The 23,363-nt window shown below is 38.6% G+C and overlaps 1 long non-coding RNA gene across 1 annotated transcript in view; it reads right to left on the reverse strand.

Annotated features, from left to right (window-relative positions):
- Positions 1 to 4,615: 4,615 nt before the first annotated feature.
- The window catches only part of LOC138924907 (uncharacterized), a 68,603-nt gene continuing 49,855 nt past the window's right edge, over positions 4,616 to 23,363 (reverse strand). The window contains exon 2 of the long non-coding RNA XR_011440253.1: positions 4,616 to 6,176. This is a non-coding gene — a long non-coding RNA (uncharacterized lncRNA). The remainder of the gene's footprint in view (positions 6,177 to 23,363) is intronic.

Consider the following 23,363-nt stretch of genomic DNA (forward strand, 5'->3'; position numbering starts at 1 on the left):
GAGGTGCCTTCACATCTTGTTCAAAGATTTGTTACCACTAAATAGTAACGAAAGTCTGTGGGCGGGGTGTCTGGAGAAATGCATTTCTAAGACTTCTGGTCTCTGTGATGTGAGAATATCAACAGGCTGGAAATGGGTGCTGAATGCCAGTGGATGATATCCAGAAACTCTCCTCTGGGATGTCTGCCTGCTACCGCATTGTTCACAGCTGTTGATGTCTTGGCCTATGTTGGGCTTCCACACAGGCTGAGGGAGCAGATGAGACTCCATTGTCTCCTGCAGTCAAGAGAAGGGAGTCCTAGCTTGTCAAAAATGTATGTTTGTGTCACACTAAATGGCACGTTCATGGTGGGTGCCTTGGCTTCGCGATTCAAAAATTTACAATTTTTCCTACGTAGTTTTCTGTCTCCCTTTGTCTGTCCCAAGCAAATGGACTTCTACTCATCCAAAAATGTTATTGAGCACTTTCTTCCTTGCTAAGGCCCTCAATTCATGTCGAGTACTGGATAGTGTTAAAGAGAAAAAGATTAGTAAGGAGACAAGGCAAACAGGAAGAAGCTGGCTAAAAATATATAGCAGTATAAATTTACGTGAATTAAAGCATCTGGAACTCTAAGTGAACCAGAGCAGAGAAGGAAAAGTCCACTAAGGACTTGTGCACTCACGGCTGGCTTCATGCAAAAGAAGAACTGGGTTCAGAAGGGAAGATTTGATAGAGGGAGAGAAGAGAAGGCATTTCAAGCATGCCTACGTACATGGCTTATGTCAGAGCCAGTGAAGGCATCTAGCACAGAGCTGAAGGGAGTGAGTGTCTAGGGAGATTCTCGAGGCATTTGTACTCCATACAACGAGTAATGGGATCCTTTGATGGTTCTTTCCTGCTGTTAGACTCTACTTCTGTGTAGATCCAATATTTTGGATCCTTGTGGTACATATATACATCAGGAAATACCTTAAAATAGTACTAGAAGAAGGTATTAGGAATTATAAGACAGACATGGAATCAGCTCTCTGCTCTAACCTTCACTAGTTGTGTTATCTGAAACAAACTGTTTCACCTCTCTAAGCCTCAATTCTAAGTGTACATAACAAGGAGAGCTTATTTCTATCTCTTAGGATTGTTGTGAGAAATAAATAAGGCAAATGATGCACTTCTCAAGGTGCCCACGCTACAGTAAACAAAAATTATTAGCTGCCCCTTTTTTCCTTTTAATAGGTAGAGAAACTAACCACCAACTAACCACATCTAGGTGTATAAGAACTTCTAGACACCAGAATAATCTCGAGCTCTACCCTTTTTAGTTTTATTTTTTTTAAACCCCAAACTTCCAAAATAAAATACAGTGAGTAAAGTTTCCATAGTTTGGAATTTTACAAAGGCTGCCTACATGCCAGAACTTCACATAAAGTGTCTGGGTTTTACACTTGGGGGATCAGTGTCTCCACGATGCACATAAAATATGAAGAATTTGCTTCTTGTCAAGCCCTGGAAGAATGACTGATTGTGGAATGCCAGACGAGATAATTAGATGGTACAGACAATAGCTATTATCACAAGCACTAACACATGGTAACTTGCATGCTACTGTGCCAGAACTGTCAAGAACCCTCAAACTGTACAGGCCTGGAATACACTGAAGGCATCACTTCACGGCCCGAGCATCTGCAGGGGCAAATGAGGGGGCAATTACTTCACCTCCAAAATAAAGAGTTATTTGATTGCTTTAACTTACACTTGCTTAACCTTCTTGGCTGAAGGGGAGCACAGCACAATGTAGATGTGCCCTCTAACTTTGCTCTAGGGGCAAAAAAAGAGAAAAAAATTGGCCGAGGGTGGGGAAAACCTGGCCCCCGATACTTGCAGGTGTATTTTTCTTGGGAAGCAAGATTGCTAGAGAAACAAAAGATTTGGTTCGTTTGGCTTGGCAAGTCCCAAATGCAATCCTGGAGGAAGACTTTATTTAGAAACTTTATTTTTCCCCTGTTAACTTGAATAGTTTGTGGAGGAGAAAAAAAAGAACGATGAATGGTTCATAAGTTCACAATTATTTTTGTTTTGGTTTTAAAAACAAAATACACTATCCCCACCCAGGTAGATCTTGCTATCGATTAATTTCACTTTTAATTGGCTACTATTCGGTTCCCCACAAAGCCGCAGTTTAGGCTGGGAGATATGATTTAAAAGCGTGTGAGTAAAGAGAGGGGACTCTGCTCCCTCAGCACTACTTTCTCCCGAATCTTCAATGGTCCTCTCCCCTGGGTTTTCTCCTGCATCAATAAACATGTCTCTCCCTCCTTTTAAATCTACTCTTTGTTTGATTCAGCTCTCTTTCCCATAATCTCCAAATCATTGATTCTTGCTTTTCCCCCACGCTCCATTCATTCTTCAACCTACTGTAATCTGGTTTTCGCCCCACCAGGACCATGAGACTGAATTTACTGAGATCACCAGTAATTACCAGCTTCAAAAAAGATGGTCTGTCTTTATTTTACATGATTTCTCTAACTGATTTAATACTGTCGATTGCTCCCTCCTCCTTGAAACGGTTTTTCCCTCAGCTCTTTTCTGATTCTTCTGTCACGATGACTCCTTTTCCTCTATCTCCTTTCCTGGCTTCCTTTCCACAGCTGCAGAGGACAATTTCCCCTTTCCATGCTCTTGCAGGGCAATCCCATCCACACCCATGACTTCAGTTTTCCCCTATATTCCAGTGACCACCAAAACAATATTCCTAGTCCTCTTAGTTTTTCTAAACCCTGGTCTCATATTTCTAGTTGCCTAAAAGACAGACGATCTGACCACCCTACAGGAATTGCCAGTTGGGCGTGTTCAAAACTGAACTTACTGCATTCTCTCACAATTTGCTCCCTTCTTATACGCCAGAGCGATGGGTGACATCATCCAGTTGCTTAGGCTAGAAATCTTTGGGTTATTTATGACTGTTTTTTACCCATGGCATTCAGATTCTGGTCACCAATCGTTATTAATTGTACCTCATCAATATATCTTGAATCTTTTTATCTGTTCTGTCACAATCTTAGTTCAAGCTCTAATTATTTCTCATCTAGGTTACTGCAGTAAGCTGGTCCTTTTCTATCACTTCTTAGCCTTTCTCTAAGCCAGTCTTTATGTTGTATAAGAGTTAAGTAAGCCTTTAAGACTTTTTTTTTTCATGTTTCTCAGCTACTAGGAAGTGTACAAATAAAAACTAGACGGTAGATCCTAATGCATAAGACATGAAGTCCAAAATTCTCAATTTAAGGAAGACAGCAGAAAAACATCTTTCACATTCTGGCCCTAACTTATGCTTTCAACTCCATTTTATCATCCTGATTTATACCCTCATACATGCCATGCTTCAGCCACACATTTGCCATATCGCATTAAATGCGTTCATGTGTTTGCCTTCTTTTAAGCTCTTCCCTTCACCAGAAAAGCCACCCTCCCTCTTCCACCTGGTGAGCTCCTGCTCATCTCTCAAATTGTGACTCAACTGTTGGCTCCTCTGTGAAATGATACTGACCCCTCTGTGCTGAACTGGTAGTGACTTCCTCTGAGTTTCCGTTGTAATTTTCTATGCTCCTATTACCAATCCTTGCTATATGATTATTGTATTAAATTGCTTACTTGTACATCTCCCACCTAAGATGATTAAATCTTTGAAATGAGGTAATGTGTCTAATTATTTTATACCTCCAGCATTTACCACAATGTCTGCCATTTGGGAGTTGATGAGTCTCTGCAACAAATGAATGACTACATTCTATAAAAGAACAACATGGCATGGCCCAGTGACGTAGTGGCTAAGTTCGCACACTCCACTTGGGCGGCTCAGGGTTGGCAGGTTTGGATCCGAGGTGCAGACTTAGCACTGCTCGTCAAGCCATGCTGTGGCATCATCCCACATAAAATAGAGGAAGATTGGCACAGATGTTAGCTCAGCAGCAATCTTCCTCAAGCAAAAACAGGTAGATTGACAACAGAGGGTAACTCAGGGCCAATCTCCCTCACCAAAAAAAAAAAAAAAGGTACAGCAGTATAATCTATGGTTAGGCTTATAAAACAAAGCAAAATTCAAGACTTTTCTAGTTTTCTGCTTCATAGGACTTTATTCTTTCCCTGTTGGAGTGATCTTCACCAGTGGCTTTTTCTTTCTTTAATTATACAAATCACTACTTTGTGGTACTATTATTCAATCTATTTATTTGACTTTGTTTAGATAGTGGAGAAGAGCTCTGCATTCTACAATTCCAGTAGAGTATAATGGAAAATGATATTACATAAGTGAAAAGAGAAAGTTCCACAAGTTGAAATTAAGCTTGCTTGGCCGTTCTTGTTTGAGATAAATTTCCTGCAGTGGTTGCTCTTCAGGTTCAAGCCTTTTCAATCTATTTTCCATCTTTGGCATGCATCTAATTTCTTTAAAACACATTTCTTTTTCCTCACCTTCTTGAACCCATTCTCAAGTTTATCAATTTAATTAATGAGGTTACTTATTAATCAATCCTTGTATTAGCATTTCCAAAGCCCACTTTACATATGGTGGGGGTTTTTTGCTTATTGAGAAGCATGGGGTTACCACTCAATATATAAAATAAGTTGGGGAGAGGAGAATTTCCCTCAGTCCAATATTTTATTGTTTGTCTCCCAAAGTTCACCAACTGAATCCCACGTCACTGATAAAGCAACTACACAGTTTACAGGTGCTAACGAATTTCATTTGACTCTAAATTGCAGAGCTGAGAAAGTAATTTAAAAAACCCAGAGCTGAATTATTGACCAGTCTTCAGTAGCATCTTTAAATGGTTTTAGGGATTTAGAAAAATCCTAACAGATCTAATTAACACATGAAAGAACTAGTAAGGTGTGAGTATAGCAAGGAGACCTTCTGAGACCGTCACATAAATTTAGAAAATGAGCCACAAAAGATGAGAGATTGCATTAAAACATGCTATCAGAAAGTAGTTTACCCTTTTAACTAAGATTTGGGGCATATTTTTACTTATGATAGGAAATAATAGCCAGCCACAGAATGTAACCTGTGGCGTCTCTGAAAGAAGCCTCTGTATGTCCTATACGAAAGAAGAGTGACATCACGTAGCCAGGAAACATTATTTTACGCCAATTCAGAAAAACAGCAGAATTCAATATTTGAATGTGCTAGGCTGCAGCCTTTACCAGCTGCCATCATTGGGAGAAATGGACCCGCACAGATCAGTCTACACTTCTTCCTTCCTTCACACTGAGTCAGACTCCTCTGCTTTTGATCCAATTCTGAGCCCCCCAATTGGTTTTCATTTCCTCCCCTTCTGTTGTTTTAATCTAGAGAATTTTCTCCAGTTTAAGCACTACCCTCAAACAGGTTTGCTTAAGTCCTTTTATTTTCCCTGCTGAAATAGTAATAATCTCATCTACCTAATTACCTTTACCAACAGAAGATCCAGTGCTACAGAGAACCAACAGGTCATATGAAAACGGATGCAGAGACAAACTCATTGAAAATGACCAATAAAAAGCAAAGACGTAAGTTGACAACAGTCCATTTCCTGATGGAAAAAATTCAAAAATAAAATTGCGTTCTTTAAAGTCATGTCATCAGTGTTTCCCTGGCTTCCCAAACAGGTGGTGGAGCACGGCAAGAGGAGGATTACTGAATCTTACTGGTCAGGAGCGAGCGTGGAAGGCTGGGCCTTAGAGGAAACAACCTGAGCGGGTCCTGCCCCCAGAACCATGAGCATTTGGAAGAGAACCTAAGGCTTTTTCTGCCCTCTTCATAAGCTCCATGGACCCTTGTCTGAAAAAGGGCAGTTTGTTTCCACGAGGCCAATTTGACTCCAGTGTAATTCATAGACATCTTGTCCTTGCGAAGAAGGGATGGTCATGTAAATAATCCTGAAGACAGAGCTTACTTGTAGAGGAGAATGGAGTGAAGGGGATGATTTGACTCCTTAGTGTAAGTGTGTGGAAAGTGCTCTGAGTAACAAGGTCATGGCAGCGATTTTCAGGTCTGGTCCAGACTGGTCTGGACGATTTTCTTCCCTTCTTTCTGTATTCCTTTGTCAAACGTGTGGCCTCTTTTTTCACATTCCCAGTCACCTGTAACTTTTGGCTGCCCAGAGTCCCCTGTAGAGCCCCAGCTGGGCCTACATGCTCGTCTCTTTTCAGTGTCACAGACCTTAAAAGAAAGCACGATAAAACAAACAAACAAAATCAACAACTCCATTATCAAAAATCTGATATTAGACAACTATGAAGATAACAAGCTGATTAAAGTTATTTCCATGAGAGAATAAATAATAATAGCTAGAACATTGATTGAATTCTCATTACATGCTTTTTCAGCTTTTTATGCATCTCATGGAACCTTCACCCAGACTCTCTGAAGTAGGTATTTGTATTACACCTATTTTATACATGAGGAAACTGAGTTTCAGAGAGGGTAATATTGCCCACTATCCATGGGATCCTTTAATTGGAATAGCCAGGATTCAAACTCAGGGGTGTCTATTACCCAAGGCTATGCATTTCCCACTATGTTATACTTTGTCTTAACTTGACCCTTTTGTTTTACAAACCATATTTTCAGTATTTGGAACAATATTATTCGCTTTGTATCATTTTGTATTGAACAGTATCATTCACTTGTTGTTTGGAAAAATAGAAACAAGCTCAAGTTACAGGCATACTTCATTTTATTGTGCTTTGCTTTATTGCACTTCACAGATACTGCATTTTTTACAAATTGAAGGTTTGTGGCAACCCTGCATCAAGAAAGTCTATTGTCACCATTTTTCCAACAGCGTTTGTTCACTTCATGTCTCTGTGTAACATTTTGGTAGTTCTCAAAATATTTTAACTTTTCATTATTGTTATATTTTTTATGGTGATCTGTGGCCAGTGATCTTTTACGTTACTATTGTAATTATTTTGGGGCATCATGAACTGCACCCATATAAGACAGCTAACTTAATCAATAAGTGTTGTGTGTGTTCTTACTGCTCTGCCAACTGGCCATTCCCCCATCACTTTCATTCTCCTCAGGCCTCCCTATTTTCTGAGACACAACAATATTGAAATCAGGCCAGTTAATAACCCTACAATGGCCTCTAAGTGTTCAAGTGAAAGGAAGAGTCGTACATCTCTCACTTTAAATTAAAAACTAGAAATGATTAAGATTAATGAGGAAGGCATGGCAAAAGTCAAGATAGGCCAAAAGCTAGGCCTTTTGCACCAAATAGCTAGCCCAGTTGTGAAGGCAAAGGAAAAGTTCTTGAAGGAAATTAAAAGTGCTATTCCAGTGAGCAGATGAGTGATAAGAAAGCAAAACAGCCTTATTGCTGATATGGAGAAAATTTTAGTGGTCTGGATAGAAGATCAAACCAGCCAACCTTAAACCAAAGCCTAATCCAGAGCAAGGCCCTAACCCTCTTCAATTCTATGAAGGCTGAGAGAGGTGGGGTAACTGCAGAAGAAAAGTCTGAAGCTAGCAGAGGTTGTTTCGTGAGGTTTATGGAAAGAAGCCATCTCCATAACATAAAAGTGCAAGGCGAAGCAGCCAGAGCTGATATAGAAGCTGCAGCAAGTTATCTAGAAAATCTATCTAAGATAGTTAATGAAGATGACTACACTAAACAACAGGATTTTCAAGGTAGATGAAACACCCTTCTATTGGAAAAAGATGCCATCTAGGACTTTCATAGCTAGAGAGGAGAAGTTAATGCCTGACTTCAAAGCTTCAAAGGAAAGGCTGACTCTCTTATTAGGAGCTAAAGCAACTGGTGACTTTAAGTTGAAACCAATGCTCACTCACTGTTCCAAAAATCCTAGGACCCTTAAGAATTGTGTTAAATCTACTCTCCCTATAATCTGTAAATGGAATAACAAAGCGTGGATGACAGCACATCTGTTTATAACATGGTTTACTGAATATTTTAAGTCCACTGTTGAGAACCACTGCTCAGAAGAAAAGATTTCTTTCAAAGTATTACTGCTCACTGCCAATATGCCTGGTCACCCAAGAGTCTGTTGGAGATGTACAACAAGATTAATGTTTTTGTGCCTGCTAACTCAATGTCCATTCTGCCGCCCATGAATCAAGCAGTAATTTTGACTTTCAATTCTTATTATTTAAGAAATACATTTCACAAGTCTATCGCTGCCAAAGATAGTGTTTCCTCTGAGGCATCTGGGCAAAGTAAATTGAAAACCTGGAAAGGATTCACCATTCTAGATACCATTAAGAACATTTGTGCTTCATGGGAAAAAGTCAACATTAACAGGAGTTTGGAAGAAGTTTCCAGCCCTCGTGGATGACTTTGAGGCGTTCAAGACTTCAGTGGCAGAAGCAATTGCAGATGTGGTAGAAACAGCAAGAGAACTAGAATTAGAAGTGGAGCCTGAAGATGTGACTGAATTGTTGCAATCTCATGATAAAACTTGGACAGATGAGGAGTTTGCTCCTTATGGATGAGCAAAGAAAGTGGTTTCTTGAGATGGAATCCACCCCTGGTAAAGATGCTGTGAAGACTGTTGAAATGACAACAAAGGATTTAAAATATTACAGAAACTTAGTTGATAAAGCACTAGCAGGGTTTGAGAGGACTGACTCATTTTGAAAGGTGTTCTACTGTGGGTAGAATGCTGTCAAACAGCATCACATACTACAGAGAAGTCCTTTGTGAAAGAAAACCCAATTAATGCAGCAAACATCATTGTTGTCTTAGTTAAGAAATTGCCACAGCTGCCCTAAACTACCGCCCTGCACTCAGCAGCCATCAACATCGAGGCAAGACTCTCCACCAGCAAAACGGTATGACTCACTGAAGGCTCAGGTGATGGTTAACAATTTTTAGCAATAAAGTATTTTTTGATTAAGGTATATACATCTTTTTTAGATATAATGCCTTTGCACACTTAATATACTACAGTAGAGTGTAAATATAACTTTTATATGCACTGGGAAACCAAAAAGATCTGTGTGACTCTTGTTTTATTGTGAGATATTTGTTTTTTGTGATGGTCTGGAACCAAACCCACCATATCTCCAAGGTATGCCTATATTTTTAGAGGAAAAGTGATAGAATATAGAGATGTCTTGCAGTGCCCAAGAAAGAAATGCACTGGCCCTCTAGGAGGCGAGAGAACCAGGGACCGGAAAGTAGGAATCTCTTTCCGCCTCTCAGCTCTTCCTCCCTTACATGTCAGTTTCATCCTTACCATGCTCCACAGACCAACTTTCCTCTACATTCCAGTCCTGATGGTGAACAGGTCTGCTCACTATGCCTGGGTGACAGCAATTAAGGGATAAGCGAAAATTAAGCCCAGAATCTTAACATTTCAATTGAAAATTTTTAGAGAAGGGATTCTCATTGGCTCAACTTACATCACGAACCCATATTCTGGACTAATGAATTAAATCTAAGGGATTCGTGCCATGTTGTATAAATGGATGCTTTCAGTGACTTACTGCCATTACATGTGTTTTTATAGGCAATGATTAGGATATCCACTCAATAACTAGGGTAGACATGTACTATACCCCCATTTAGAGTTAAGAACACAGCCATGGGTGGTAATGAGTCACCCAGCATCTAAGAAGCTCAAAGTGCTTTGCCTGTAGAATCCAAATGTTCAAAACTGACGACTGTAGAGAGAAGTGGCTTATCTGTTTGTTGTCTTATCTTAAGCCTCAAACCAAGTTTAACCAAAATTGATAGAAGCCACTTCCCTTCCTTTACATGCCCCTGAATTCCTGAGTCAATTCTTGAAAAATTAATGGCAATTTAAAAATATCAATCAATTCTAATTCACTATTATAACCAAAGGCACTGAAAATTCCCATCATTCAAATATATTCATCAGTAAGCATGACTCAGACTAATAAATGTGCTTTTTTTGACAAATAGGGGCCTAAGTGAATTGTCCATTACCATATTTCAAAAATCCAAATGATACTCTAAACAGATTTTCTCACATTTATGTTCTCTGAAGCACCTGAGTGAGGTTAGACGAGAAATTCTATATAATATATCCCCGTATTGAATACTGAGAAAGTGTATTTTAAAGGTTCCGAGAAGTCCTTCAGTAATGAGACTTAAATTTAACTTTGTCGAATCCAGCATTTGCCTGACTGATTTAATGAAGGAATTTCTCACGGGTATTAGCATTATGACGAACACAGTTTGGAAGACACTGCAGCAAAGCCTATGAAATAATCCCATATATTCATGGAAAGATAGATTTCCTGTTATTAAGTGCAATTTAAAACAAATCTTATTTTACTGAACAGAATTTGACGAGAATTCCAAAAAGATCAGTTAAGGTAGAGATGACTATCTCTGTTTTTAAAGATAAAGCCATCAGACAGAGAAAGTAAATAACCTCCCTAAGGTCATATTGCACAATAAGTCTAAAACTGAGGTCTTTAACTCTTAACCTTGTGCTCTTTCTACTGGGCAACACATGGAACAAAAACTTGTTTGAGATGTAGCAAAAGAAAAACAGTCAGTTCAAATGGTCTTTAACTTTTTCCACAAAACTCACCAGTAGATCTGAGGAGTCAACAGGTCAGCTCTTCAGAGGTCTGTTTCTACAGAAACTGTGATAACTCAGAAATATAAACCCACCAGCTGACCAAGCCCCAACAATGTTCCAGACACCAAGGCTATTTCAAAAGAACAAACATAATAATAATAAAAAATAGCAGGTTTAAATTCATTTTTGTTTGTTACCTACAGAAGAAATCTTAGGTAATAAGAGAATTTACCTGCTCACCTCCACCTCATTCTGTAGGAAATTCATCCCCCTGAATTTTCCACACTAAGAATTCTGGGAGTTCCCTACGTGATTCCCACAAATACCCTTGGTACTTCATTTGTATCCTCTTCTTCCCTACCATGGTGCCAAAGTAAAAGTGACATAAGCTACCAAATGCCAAGCAGAGGCATATTTGCTGCTGCTGCTGCTGCTGCTATTTGCATTGGTCACGTCAATGATCAAAACCAAGAGAGTTGATGTTTGTGACTAGGTGTTGGCACTCTGCGAACACAACACATACTGCCACTGCCACTGCTGGCAACCCACTGCCGTGGAGGCTGCCTATGACAGTTCTTCTGTTCTCAACGTCTCACAGAGATAGTAGAGAAACAGCAGTTTTTGAGTTTTATCTGCTCTTTGGGTCAGTCCCTTCGCTCAGTGACTCAAATGGAAGCCAACAGTGATAAGGCCACAGGCAGCATTCTTTCTCCCAGACCTGGTTTGTGCAACCTGATCCAAATGAGTGCTTCTTGGCTTCCCTTTTCCTTGGAATGAGGTCTTTCCTGAGTGGCTTCTCAGTCCTCTGTGGCTTTTCCCATCAGCTAATTTTCTCAGACACAGGACAGAATCCTAGGATGGAGACAGCAGAGAATCTGTGTAGAGCCCTGGCTGAAACAGCCTACACCCGGCTGTTCTCATCCAAAGTAAGAAGGAATCTCTCCTTCACAGCCTCTGTTGAACAGTGTACAGCCATTATGGGTTGAGCAAGCCTAGTTGCAATGAGAATATCATTTTCCTAAATAAACATCAGTGTTAAAAGTAAGAGGCTGTGTGAAGTAGTGACAAGGCCCTGGCCTGAGAAGCAGAACATCTGGACTGTGCCTCGTTAGCTATTTGGCCTCATTTGAGTCCTTTAATCTCTCTGGACTTCAGCTTCCTAACTTGCTTACCCTGGTCACTAAGCTTCTATCTAGCCCTGACATTCTCTACTTGAATAGGTGAATCTAGGTCATCCATTTTCTACGAAGGACCCTAATGTGTCTATTTGCTTTATTGAATAAAACCTTTGTGTTGCCGGCCCCGTGGCAGAGTGGTTAAGTTTGCGCTCCGCTTTGGCTGCCCAGGGTTTCGCCGGTTTGGATCCTGGGCCTGGACATGGCACTGCTCGTCAGGCCGCGTTGAGGCGGTGTCCCATGTGCCACAACTAGAAGGATCCACAAGTAAAATATACAACTATGTACTGGGAGGATTTGAGGAGAAAAAGCAGGGGCAAAAAAGAAGATTGGCAAGAGTTGTTAGCTCAGGTGCCCATCTTTAAAAGAAAACAAAAAAACTTTGTTATTACTTTCCATTCAAGTGACTATTATTCACCTTATTTTATAGATGAGCAGATTGAAGTCCAAAAGTTTTATGTTAACATGTATGCAATGCTAGTATGTTTCATTCAGAAAAAAAAAATGTTATGCCAATTGCAGATGATTTTTTTCTTTTCCATATATTTACTAATGGTTCCTTATGGTCCTTGTTTCCACAATCAAGATCGGTCAATATTTTGACAGCAGTGCCCTTTGCATTCCCCTTGCTAATTGCCTGATTTGGACCTTCCATGTCTCAGTCCTCAAGTAGCTCATTGCTGAAGTAGCTTCTTAACTGGCATCTCTTCTTCTAACTGCCTCATCATCCCCAATACATCCTCCACAGTCTCGGCAAATTATTTCATAAAGCATATTGCTGATCATGTCCCTACATTCAAAAACCTCCAGAGATTCTTTATAGATCCAGAATAATATCCAAACTCTTTAACCTGGCATTCAAAACTCTCACCATATGGCTCCAACATACCTGCCAATTTTTATTTTTCTAATCATCTTCGCTTATGTTAGGCAAATGGCTTTACTTTTAATTCCTCCAAACACTTTTGAGTACTCACTCCATTAACCTTGTTCCTTGGCTCGTGCTGTCTGTGTCCTCTTTGAGACAACTTTCAGTAGATCCAAATCTTACCTGTTTTCAAAAGCTGAGCTCCGATTAACCTTTTTCTTAGAAGTAGCCCTCTATACCTCCATTGGAAGTAGTCTTTCTCTCTGAATCATCTAATACTTTATAAGTGTCTCTACTTTGCAGCCATTATAAATGTTGTGATTTTTCATTTATTTGATCAATATCTTTCTTCCCCCTCTAGACAATAAGCTCCAAAATGACCAGAACCATGTCCATTTTTGCTCATCACTCTGTCCCCAGGGTCTAGCACAGTACCTATTACATTACAGATGCTCAGTAGGTGATTCTCAAACAATTAGTTGAGTGAACATCCTTAAGACATCATTTTCTAAGATATGAGGGTAAATATTTGAATGCATGTCTTGTTTTCCATAAGAAACTATTAGCTCCTTGAAAGCAGTATCTATGTCTGATTCTGTTTGGTATCTCTTAAAGAAAAATGTCTTGCCTGTTGGAAATATTTATTTATAAATATTATTATTTATTTATTTATAGTTCTCTAACAGGGCAATTTTAGAAAAAGGTCAAACTTTGGAGGCATATAACTCTATGTTCAAATGCTGGCTTTGTAAAGTTAAATGAATGATGTTCAAGGATATTTTCCAATTAGCATAAATATAATGTTTTACAACCTGCAAAGAGCTTTCACGAATATCTCAGTTGATTGTTAAACAGTGTTAAATAGTATTAGTATCCGTAATTTACAGATGAGGAAATAGAAAAGTAAAGATAAGACAACTGAGGATTAAGGAGGCTAACGGTCACTCAGCTACTAAATGAGGGAACAGGGATTCAAATGAAATGTTTTGGAGGCTAAAGTCTATGTCTTTTCCATTCTCCTGAAAATATTGACAGCATATAGTTTCAGACTAATGGATCTGTGTCTTTGGATAACAAATTTTTTTCCAGAATTCAGGTCTGTTTTAGTCCTTATCCACTGTTCTGACCTCTGAAGACACCAAAAGAAGCTTATTTGGAGTTTCTGGTCTCAAGATAGAAAGGCAGGAGAATGGATGTGGTGAGTTTTGGAGGAAAAGCAGAATAGGCCCATTTTCATACTTGACATGAGGAAATTACAGAAAAGCCCTAAGAGTTTTTTTTTTTCTCTCTCTCTCAAGCCTTCTTCCCTAAATAGGTACAAGATCGAAACTCATCACTTTTATTTAAACCAGAGACCCTTCTCCTTTTCTTCTTGTAAAACCACTTGATCTCTACATTGAAGCTCTAATCCAAATCAAGAGAAAAACAGCTCTTATTTATTATGCAGTTTGCTCTCGTTATGCTCTTCCCAGAAATGAATCGCTGTCCCCCTCGGACTTCCCTTCACAGGACGCTCTGATCTGGCTCGCCTTCGCAGGACCGGGCGAGTTGTTTTGCCTGGCTTAGTCCATCAGCAGAAGGCTCAGCTGCCTTTTCTCACACTCGGAATCCAGCAGACCGTTTTCCTTGGTCATCAACAGAGAAGTGGGGAGTCTCTTCCCTTAATGGGCTGAGCTCCTGCCAAGTTCCAAAGTACTCTTGCCCTTCCTTAAAGATGCTGAATATCCGCTCGTTGCCCGAGACATCTGGGTACCTTGTGTGAGTAATCGCCTCTTGAGGGTGGTGGGTTGTTTGAAAGCAGATCATTCCAGTAAAAAATGTTTAGGCATTTTCAAATAATTCTGATAGAACTTGGTAACTTAAACAAAACAAAACAAAAACCTTTCCAGTTGCAGTTTCTACTCAATAGCAGGTGAAACAATAAAAAATAGTGAGCAAACAAAATTAATCTGTATCCAGAGAATTTTAATACATTTTAAAACAAATAAATCCACGTAGATCGTCTGGGGGTTTGCTAGAAAGTGTTCAACAATCTGTTTTTAATAGCCAGGCAAGATGCTACAACGGCAGGCATCGAAGAGCAATACAGTACTACGTAGAAAATAAATAAATAAAAGCAATAATAATGCTGAACACAATTTTAAAAAAGAAACAAAATGGTGATGGCAAACATTTTGGATAAAACACAAGGAGGACCAGAAATTATCCTAGATAAGTATTCATCAGCTGGAAAGCTGAGTCCAGTGGCACTTCCATTCTTACTCCGTTTCAGTGTGACAGGTATGCAGCGTGACTATAAAACCTTTACTACTTAGGAGCCAGACAGCTAAAGGTTAATACAGATCTTATTAATAATTGCATGAGAATCATAAGATTTGGTATGTTTTTCCTTTTCTTTTTTCATAGCCCCAAAAGTGCCTCAAAACTTCAGAAATAAAAAATAAAGTTTAAAAAGACACTTTTTTGGTAACCATTCTTCCTCTAGTTAGAGTAACACCTCATTTGTCCATCATCAGTAAGGGAATGTATCTTCTTTACAAATTAATTTTCCAATAAAAGAAAGCAAGTTTAGCTTTCAAAGGAGTAAATGTCATCAAGATATTTTTGCTGGAACTCTTTCTAAAAGATATTATATATTAAACAGCATTTGACCTTTTCTGATGATTCAGAGTTATCATCGTGAGCATCAATCACTATGAATAGCCACCAAATCCTTTCTCTTAGAGCTCAAACATATTGGAATCTCTCACAAGTTAAAAGAAATGTTCCGTTTGACCCTATCTACCTTGAATTACTCCTTTTACTTTCTTTTTTCTTTTTTTCTCCTTTTGGGGGAAGATCAGCCCTGAGCTAACATCCATGCCCATCTTCCTCTACTTTATATGTGGGAAGCCTGCCACAGCATGGCTTGCCAAGCGGTGCCATGTCCGCACCCAGGATCCAAAGTGGTGAACCCCAGGCTGCTGAAGTGGAACATGCAAACTTAACCACTGCGCCGGTCTTTTTTCTTTTTTTAAACAGCTTTATCGAGATATAATTTACATACCATACAATTCACCCATTTAAAGTGTACTATTTTAATGGCTTTAGCATTTTCACAGGTATATGCAACTATTACCATAGTAAATTTTAGACACTTTCCAAAGGAAACTCGTATGCTTTAGCCATCACTGTCCCCACCCTTTGGCATCATCCCTCATTCCCTCCAGCCCAAAGCAACACTAATCTACTTTCTGTCTCTCGACTTTCCTATTCTGGACTTTCGTATGAATGGAATCACGTAGTACAAGGTCTTTTGTGACTGGCTTCTTTCACTTAGCATAGTGTCTTCAAGGTTCGTGCATATTGTTGCATATGTCAGTACCTCATTTCTCTTTATGGCCAAATAATACTCCAGTGTGGATATACCAGCTTTTTAAAATCCATTTATCCATTGATGGACATTTGAGTTGTTTGTACCTTTGACTCTTTTGAATAATGCTGCTATAAACACTTGTGTACAAACTTCTGTGTGGACATATGTTTTCATTTCTCTTGAGTGTCTGCCTAGGAGTGAAATTGCTGGGTCATATGGCAATTCTATATTTAATTATTTAAAGAACTGCCGGACTGATTTCCAAAGTGGCTGCACCATTTTACATTCCCCCCCAGCAGTAGATGAGGGTTCCAATTTCTCCATATCCTTACTAACACGTTATCAGACTTTTTGATTCTAGCCATGCTGGAGGGTGTGAAGCGGTATCTCACTGAGGTTTTGATTCACATTTCCTGATAACTAACGATGTCAAGCATCTTTTCGTATGCTTATTGGCCATTTGTATATCTTCTTTGGAGAAATGTCTATAAGGATACTTTGCCCACTTTTAATTAGGTTGTCTTTTTACTATAGAGTTGCAAGGGTTCTTTATATATTCTCTCTCTATATATATATCTGACAAGTCCCTTATCAGATATATGATTTACAAATATTTTCTCCCATTCTATGGGTTGTCTGTGCAATTTTTTGATAGTGTCCTTTTCCCTTAATTTTCTTCTTCTCTTGTTGCCCAGCTACTTGAAACAAATGCCTTGTGGTCCTTGTACTCCACTATGTCTCACTTCCCACTCATTCCTAAAGTCCACCACAATGTGGTATCAACACCCACCATTCCTTTGAAACCCTCTTGTAAGGACAAACTGCTCTTATTAGGGCCAATGAGGACTTTCTTATTGTTAAATTCAAAGACTCTTCCTTAATGCTCACTCTGTTTGCCTTTTGACATTTGGCAATGTTCATTGCTTTGAAAATTTCTCCTTCTTAGAGTCCATGATACCATTTTCTCCAGATTTTACTCCTATTATGATAACAATTCCTTATTTTCTTCCTCTGCTCTTCTTGTTGTACTTACACTTAAATGTTGATGTTCCCCAGAGTTTAATCTGCCATCATCTTTTCAAAGTACATATTCTTCTTGGATGATCTCATTTATTCCCATGCCTTCAACTCTTTTGATAACTCCCCAAAGAAATCTCCAGCCTCCACCTTGTTCTCGAGTCCAGAACTATATTTTTAACGGACTATGAGCTGCTCCTTCTTAATCACTTGGAAATCCTACGGGCAGTTCAAACATGCCACGTCCTAAATCCAAAATAACTTCTCTCCCTAATTGTTTATCTTCTCCTGTTCTCATATCACTGAGGAAGGAAATTTGGAATCGTTCTCCTTTAATCTTTTTCTTTCATGTTGGTCTCATGTTGGTCATCATGTTGATCTTACCTTCTAAATATTTTTCTAATCTTCTCCTTCTACTTCCTTACTACTGTCCTTGCCTTTCAATAAACTTGCATAATCACTTATTAGGATTATTTTAGGACTGTCTGATTCCCTTTCTCCATCTTCTCTCCTGTTCAAAGCCAACATTGACTTTCTAAAATGTAAACCTGTTATTGCCTCTCTTTACATTAATTACTTTTAATGAGTCCTTGTGACCCAAGGGGTAAATTCAGACTTCTTTTCATTATGTAGCAGACTCTTAATTAGTTTTCCCTAGTCTCCTTCTGTCTTGTCCATCCCGAAATTTTAAACTTCTATTCCCCCCAAATGCTGTATTTTCTTATTGGTGTGAAACAAATCGGAAAGTTAGCAGTTTAAAATGACACATTTATTATCTCACAGTGTCTGTGAATCAGGACTTTGGCACGTTTTACCTGAGTCTTCCAGCCAGGGTCTCACTAAGGTAAAATCAAGGTATCAGCCTATCAGCCGCCTGAATCCTCATATGGAAGTTTAACCATGGAGAGACCCAGTTCCGAAATCCTTTGGGTTGTTTGTAGAATTTCTTTTCCTGCAGCCATATGACTGAGGTAGCTGTTTTATCACTAGCTGTTGTAGGGGCCACTACGACTAGGGTCACTCTCAGCTCCTAGAGGGGGCTCTCAAATCCTTACCACAGGCCCTGTCCACAAGGTGGCAGTTTGCTGTTTCAAGGCCAGCAGGAGAATCTCTCTCTCTCTGAGTCTTTCAACTTCTTTTAACAGCTCATCTGATGAGATCACATCCACCCAAGATAATCTCCCATTTTGATTAAGTCAAAATTAACTGATTAGGGAACTCAATTCTATCTGCAAAATCTCTTTTCACAATAATACAACATAATCATGTTAATGATAGCCATCACAATCACAGGCCTGCCCTGTTCACACACAAGGGGAAGGGATTACACTGGGCCTGTTTAGCAAGGGTGGGAATCTTAGAGACCATCTTAGAATTCTGCCTGCCGTACACAAAACCTCTTTCGTTACTTTATGCCTTTGCATATATTGTTCTTTCTTTCTATTATATCCACTCCCCTATTATCAATTTGGAAAGTCCCTGATTGGTTTTTAAGACCAACTTCAAATATTACTTATCCATTAAGACTTCAAGACTGATCAATTTTTTTCTTCCTTATACTCCCATTGTACTTTCTATCTCTTTCTACCATTGTTGTTTATGTTTCTGCTTTCCCAGCTGAACTATCATATTTTTAAGGGCAAGAACCACCTTTTACTTGTCTTTGCTTCCCCAATCTCTGGCACCTATTAGGTTCTTAAGAAATGTGTGTTGAATGAATTAATCCACTTCTTTGTTGTACAGTGAGGCCTTGATAATCTCATGGGTTGTTTAAGTGAACAGAGCTTTTGGCCACATAGCAATTGTCCTCAGAATGGCACTCTTAAGCCAATTTTTTGTTTTGTTTTTATTTTTGCTTTTGCTTTTGGCTTTCCCTCTCCCATTGTGTTATCGGATTGTCAAATGACACTGCTTCCTAGAATCAGGGGAACTGGCTGTAAAACTGCTTCTTCTGAGTTGTTGCATCCAAACTTGGTGTGAACCAGGAAACAAATTAATTAAATACATTATAATTAAGGGTGAAATATGAGTACAATGGGCTTTCAATGATTGTCAGAGTCTGTTTTATGGATGGAGTGCAGGACCTTTGGCAAAGAGACTGTAAAATCAATTTTGACTGTTTTTGTAGGCATTCTTCCAGGTACTTGAAAACCAGCTAGCAGAGTTTGCTGGATAAGTGACCTTTGAATAAGAGAAGACAAATTTTGTGTTTACAAGGTCAACGATTTTGAAAGGTAAATTTTAATAGAAGGCAGCTAAAAGTAAGAGAACTTGTCCATCTCTTTACTGTTCTGTTTACATAATTATTAGCAAATGAAGGTTTTCAAGGAACTTAATAGAAAGTCTTGAAATTGGAAAAATGAGTTCAAAACATTTCCTTTAAACTTCAACAATTTAATTCACTTGCTTTTGTTATTTCATTCATTGGGGTTCTCAAGCGGAGAGATAAGATCACAAATGTGCATATTAGAATCAGGCATCAAGTCCCCAGGAGACCACAAAAAAGAAAAGTCAATGAAACGGAGCCCAGCAGAAAAAGCTGTAAATTTTAAGTTGTCCAAGTTCTATACTTCCAAGGGCTACAATAGCAACTTGCCAGGAGCCTGAGGGTCACACAATTTGTGCACAAATTTATATAAAACTTTCTATTGTGAGCATGCACAAACAAGCTTAGCACTTGTTTACATGATTAATGGAAATGCCTTGCTTTCTTTCACTAGTTATGAAAACTCCAGGATGGATAAGCTTTGTCTCCAGACCACTATTATACAAAATGGCACCTCTGGGATTTTATAGTCATTGTTTTAAAATAAATATACTGGCGGTATTCTAGGGCCCCTTTTTGTTGTTCATATTACCCTGTCTAATGTAGAACATGCTTCATAGATGACATTAATGAGATACCACCAGAAACCAAATATAACATTCATAGCAGATCCAATAAGGAAAATTGTGATTCCATTGAAGACTAGAGACAAACCTTCACTTTGGTTTGATGTTGTTCTGAAACCACAGCCTCCAAAGATTTATCTTTATTGAGTGAGTTCTTTGACTGGTTTTTTGATGAGTGATGGGTTAGGTTAGACTAGGAGTTGACTATGTGCAGATAGCAGTGACACATATAGAATAATGTTTTGAATAACAAATCTAATACGAAAGCAAGTACTCAACTCTTACATTCATCAGTAGTCAAGAAGAAATAATATTAGGAAACAGAATATAACCATAATATAAAGGACTTACATAGAGTAGGAAAGGAAATGGGTCAAGCAGCATACAACTTGGACTGTTCTCTTGCTATTGAAAGTCAGAAAGATCTGTAAAACTCTATTGGTTTCAGTCATCTATCAAAGGAAGCATTTGGTAATAGGAATTATATGAATACATTCCCACAAGAAGAGAGTAAACCTCCAATATTTCCATACTGAGTATGCCTGTACAGCATGAAATAAGAATAAAAATAGTTGAAACAACAAAAAAGAGCTGATGATAACCAAACATTGAGCAACTACAGGCATAAAACCCAGTAATTCTCTACAGTCCATATATGTCAAAAAAGGATACAGTCACCAGCAGGAGAGGGCCGTGAGAATGAGGACCACGCCTAACGTGTTCCTTATATTATCTCCACTGCCTGGTCCAATTTCAGCACGTATAGACACCTATGAAATCTTTATTCAGTGAAAGAATGATGGAGGATCTGATATGTAACACTGTGATTCACTATGAGTCTTCGAAAAACATATATGGTGTTGAAAGGGAATCCGTGGATAATAGAGAATCAGTATGAGAGATGACAAAGAAGACTTGGACCCAAACCTGGAGAGACATTTCCCATTCTTAGTTAAGTGTTTCATCTTCTCTAGTGAGGTGGGATTGACGGTGACCGATAGCATCACAGAGCTAGTGATACCTCTAGATATCATCTATGTTTAGGTTAACAGTGGAACATTTTACAATAATGCTTTAATTCTTTTTAAAGTCATATAAAGTCTTGACAGCCTAGCCACACTTGTTTTTAACCAATAGCATTTGAACTTGAGTGAATCCAATAACACTTTTCTCAGGATTCTATTGGCCAGGATATAAAGGCAGAGTAAGAACTCTTCTCAGGAGAATGCATAAAAAGGGCCTATTCTTGTAAAGTATAATCTTGTATAGGCTAATCTCTCCAAGCTTAATCAGAATAACTTAGGTAGAACACACATCTATGCCAATAGATCCTATGGTATAGTGTTATTACAAACATTGAATAATTTTGAGTTTCTTTGAGTGAGTACTTCCAGAAATTTTGGAATCGGGTGGAGAACCATAGGCAGAGTCGTTTAATAGCAAATACACTATAGCAAGTCAAATGATCTATAGAAAATCCGCTAGACGGAGAAACAAGAGACCTTTGCAATGGATGGTGTAACTTTTTCTAAAGAGTCTTTAATCTCAGGAAGGCTCCTTTTCTTTCTGTGAGTTGATAGTTGAGTTACACAATATCTAACTTCCTTTCTAGCTCTAACATTCTGAAACTCTGAGCCTGATTTTTTTTTTGTTGTTGTATTTTACTGCTATTCCATTCATTAAGTTCATGAAACATTCTTGCAATTCTCTTGAATTTTTTCTTGGAAAGAATGGTTTACTACAGGATTGTCCAAAGGCCTGGACTGTTTCTTGCATATTTGATGACTATAGCTTGTTGAGTTAAACTGGAATTTGTGATCATAGAATTCATCTAAACCGTCAAAGAATAGGGGTGAATAACAACTGGGCAGACATAAAAATAGGTGCCCAGTAAGTCTTGTGGAAGATGGGGTAATAACACTACCAGTATTGGAAAGCCAGTGACAGATTGGGAGCCAGTGCTCATACAAGGTTGTCAGAGAGATATTGAGTATAATATGTATTGCTGAGTATAAGATGTTGAACATATATGTCTGTTTACAGTATGGACTCTGGAAAAGCCTCTGAAATCAACCTCAAATACAAGAAAAACAGAAAAAAATGTCTAGTGTCTGTTTTCTCAAATGCATGTAGTATTAAAGAAGAGGATCGATATATTATAGAAGTGGTTTAAGTACTTCACATATTTTCCAAAATACATTAAAAGCAATAAACTACCCTGGAGGAATGAGGAAGACTATATCAAGGAGGCACTCCTGCCAGGGACTTCTGGATTATGAGATATGATTATTCTTAAGACCTTCACTCTACTGAACCGATTTCAACACTATACATGGCTATTTCATCAAGGACCTCAGAATAAAATTTTAAAAGCCTCTAAAGATGTTTGCAGAATGCATTGGGCAATAAGAGATGTTTATTTAGGGAGTATTTCATTGGGAAATTCAGTTACTCCTTGGGAACGGATCAACTTCTAAAATCATAATGATTTTGATAATGTCCATACCATCTCCTTGAAAGCTGAAAGAATAAAATGTATTTTTAGCAAAGTTCTAAGGGAAATGGTTATCAAATAACAAGAGTCTTCCCATTCATTTTGCCACAATGATTTTCTGTCTTTGGAATGGCTGGGGTTCCAATTTACCGGTAGGATTTCAAAGAGAACATCAGACTTCCTGATCAAAGATTTTTAGTAATTGCCATTTTCTGTTTAATCACATCACCCAACATAAAACTCTCATCTTAAAATATAGTATAAGGTCACTTGTGAGATCTCAATAAAAGTAAGTTAAACTGAATGACAAACCTCCCATATTGGCAGAGTGCACATCGTCTTTCAGTAAATTGATCTGCCTTTTTAAAAAATTCTTTCTAAACCTCCAGCTTTAATTATTTCTTGTCCTTCCCTCAGGGGCTATTGCTAGCAAAAGACCATAGCAACCTTTTAGATATTTATGAACTATGTTTGCAGATACAATAAAACATTTGGTGGAGCCATCTAAATAAAGCACCAGCTAGCTGCCATATCTTCTACTCCCTGAATTTGAATGAGATGTTAGTTCCTACAGATTCTAAGGGGAACATGAGAAAAAGTTGTATGCGTATAGCCAAAGTAATTTTTCTGTATAATACCAAAGGCATAACACCTTAATGTCATGAGGTAGCATGAAGCCATTTTTTATACCAAAGGGAAATACCTTTTTTTGTGTGTGTGAAGAAGATTGGCCCTGAGCTAACATCTGTGCCAATCTTCCTCTATTTTGTCTGTGGGACTCTGCCACAGCATGGCTTTATGAGCAGTGTAGGTCTGTGCCAGGAGTCCAAACCCATGAACCCCAGGCCACCAAATGGAGCATGTGAACCCAACCATTACACCACTGGTTGGCCCCTGAAATACCTTTCACTCTGAGTTCTAAAGTGTTTTGAGGAACACTAGTCCTGAAACTTCCTCCATAAAAAAAGTAAGACAAATTCTGGAAATGCTACATACTATACAATGAATACTGGCATATTAAAAACTCC

Source organism: Equus caballus, chromosome 6 (assembly GCF_041296265.1).
Source record: "Equus caballus isolate H_3958 breed thoroughbred chromosome 6, TB-T2T, whole genome shotgun sequence".
NCBI lineage: Eukaryota > Metazoa > Chordata > Mammalia > Perissodactyla > Equidae > Equus > Equus caballus.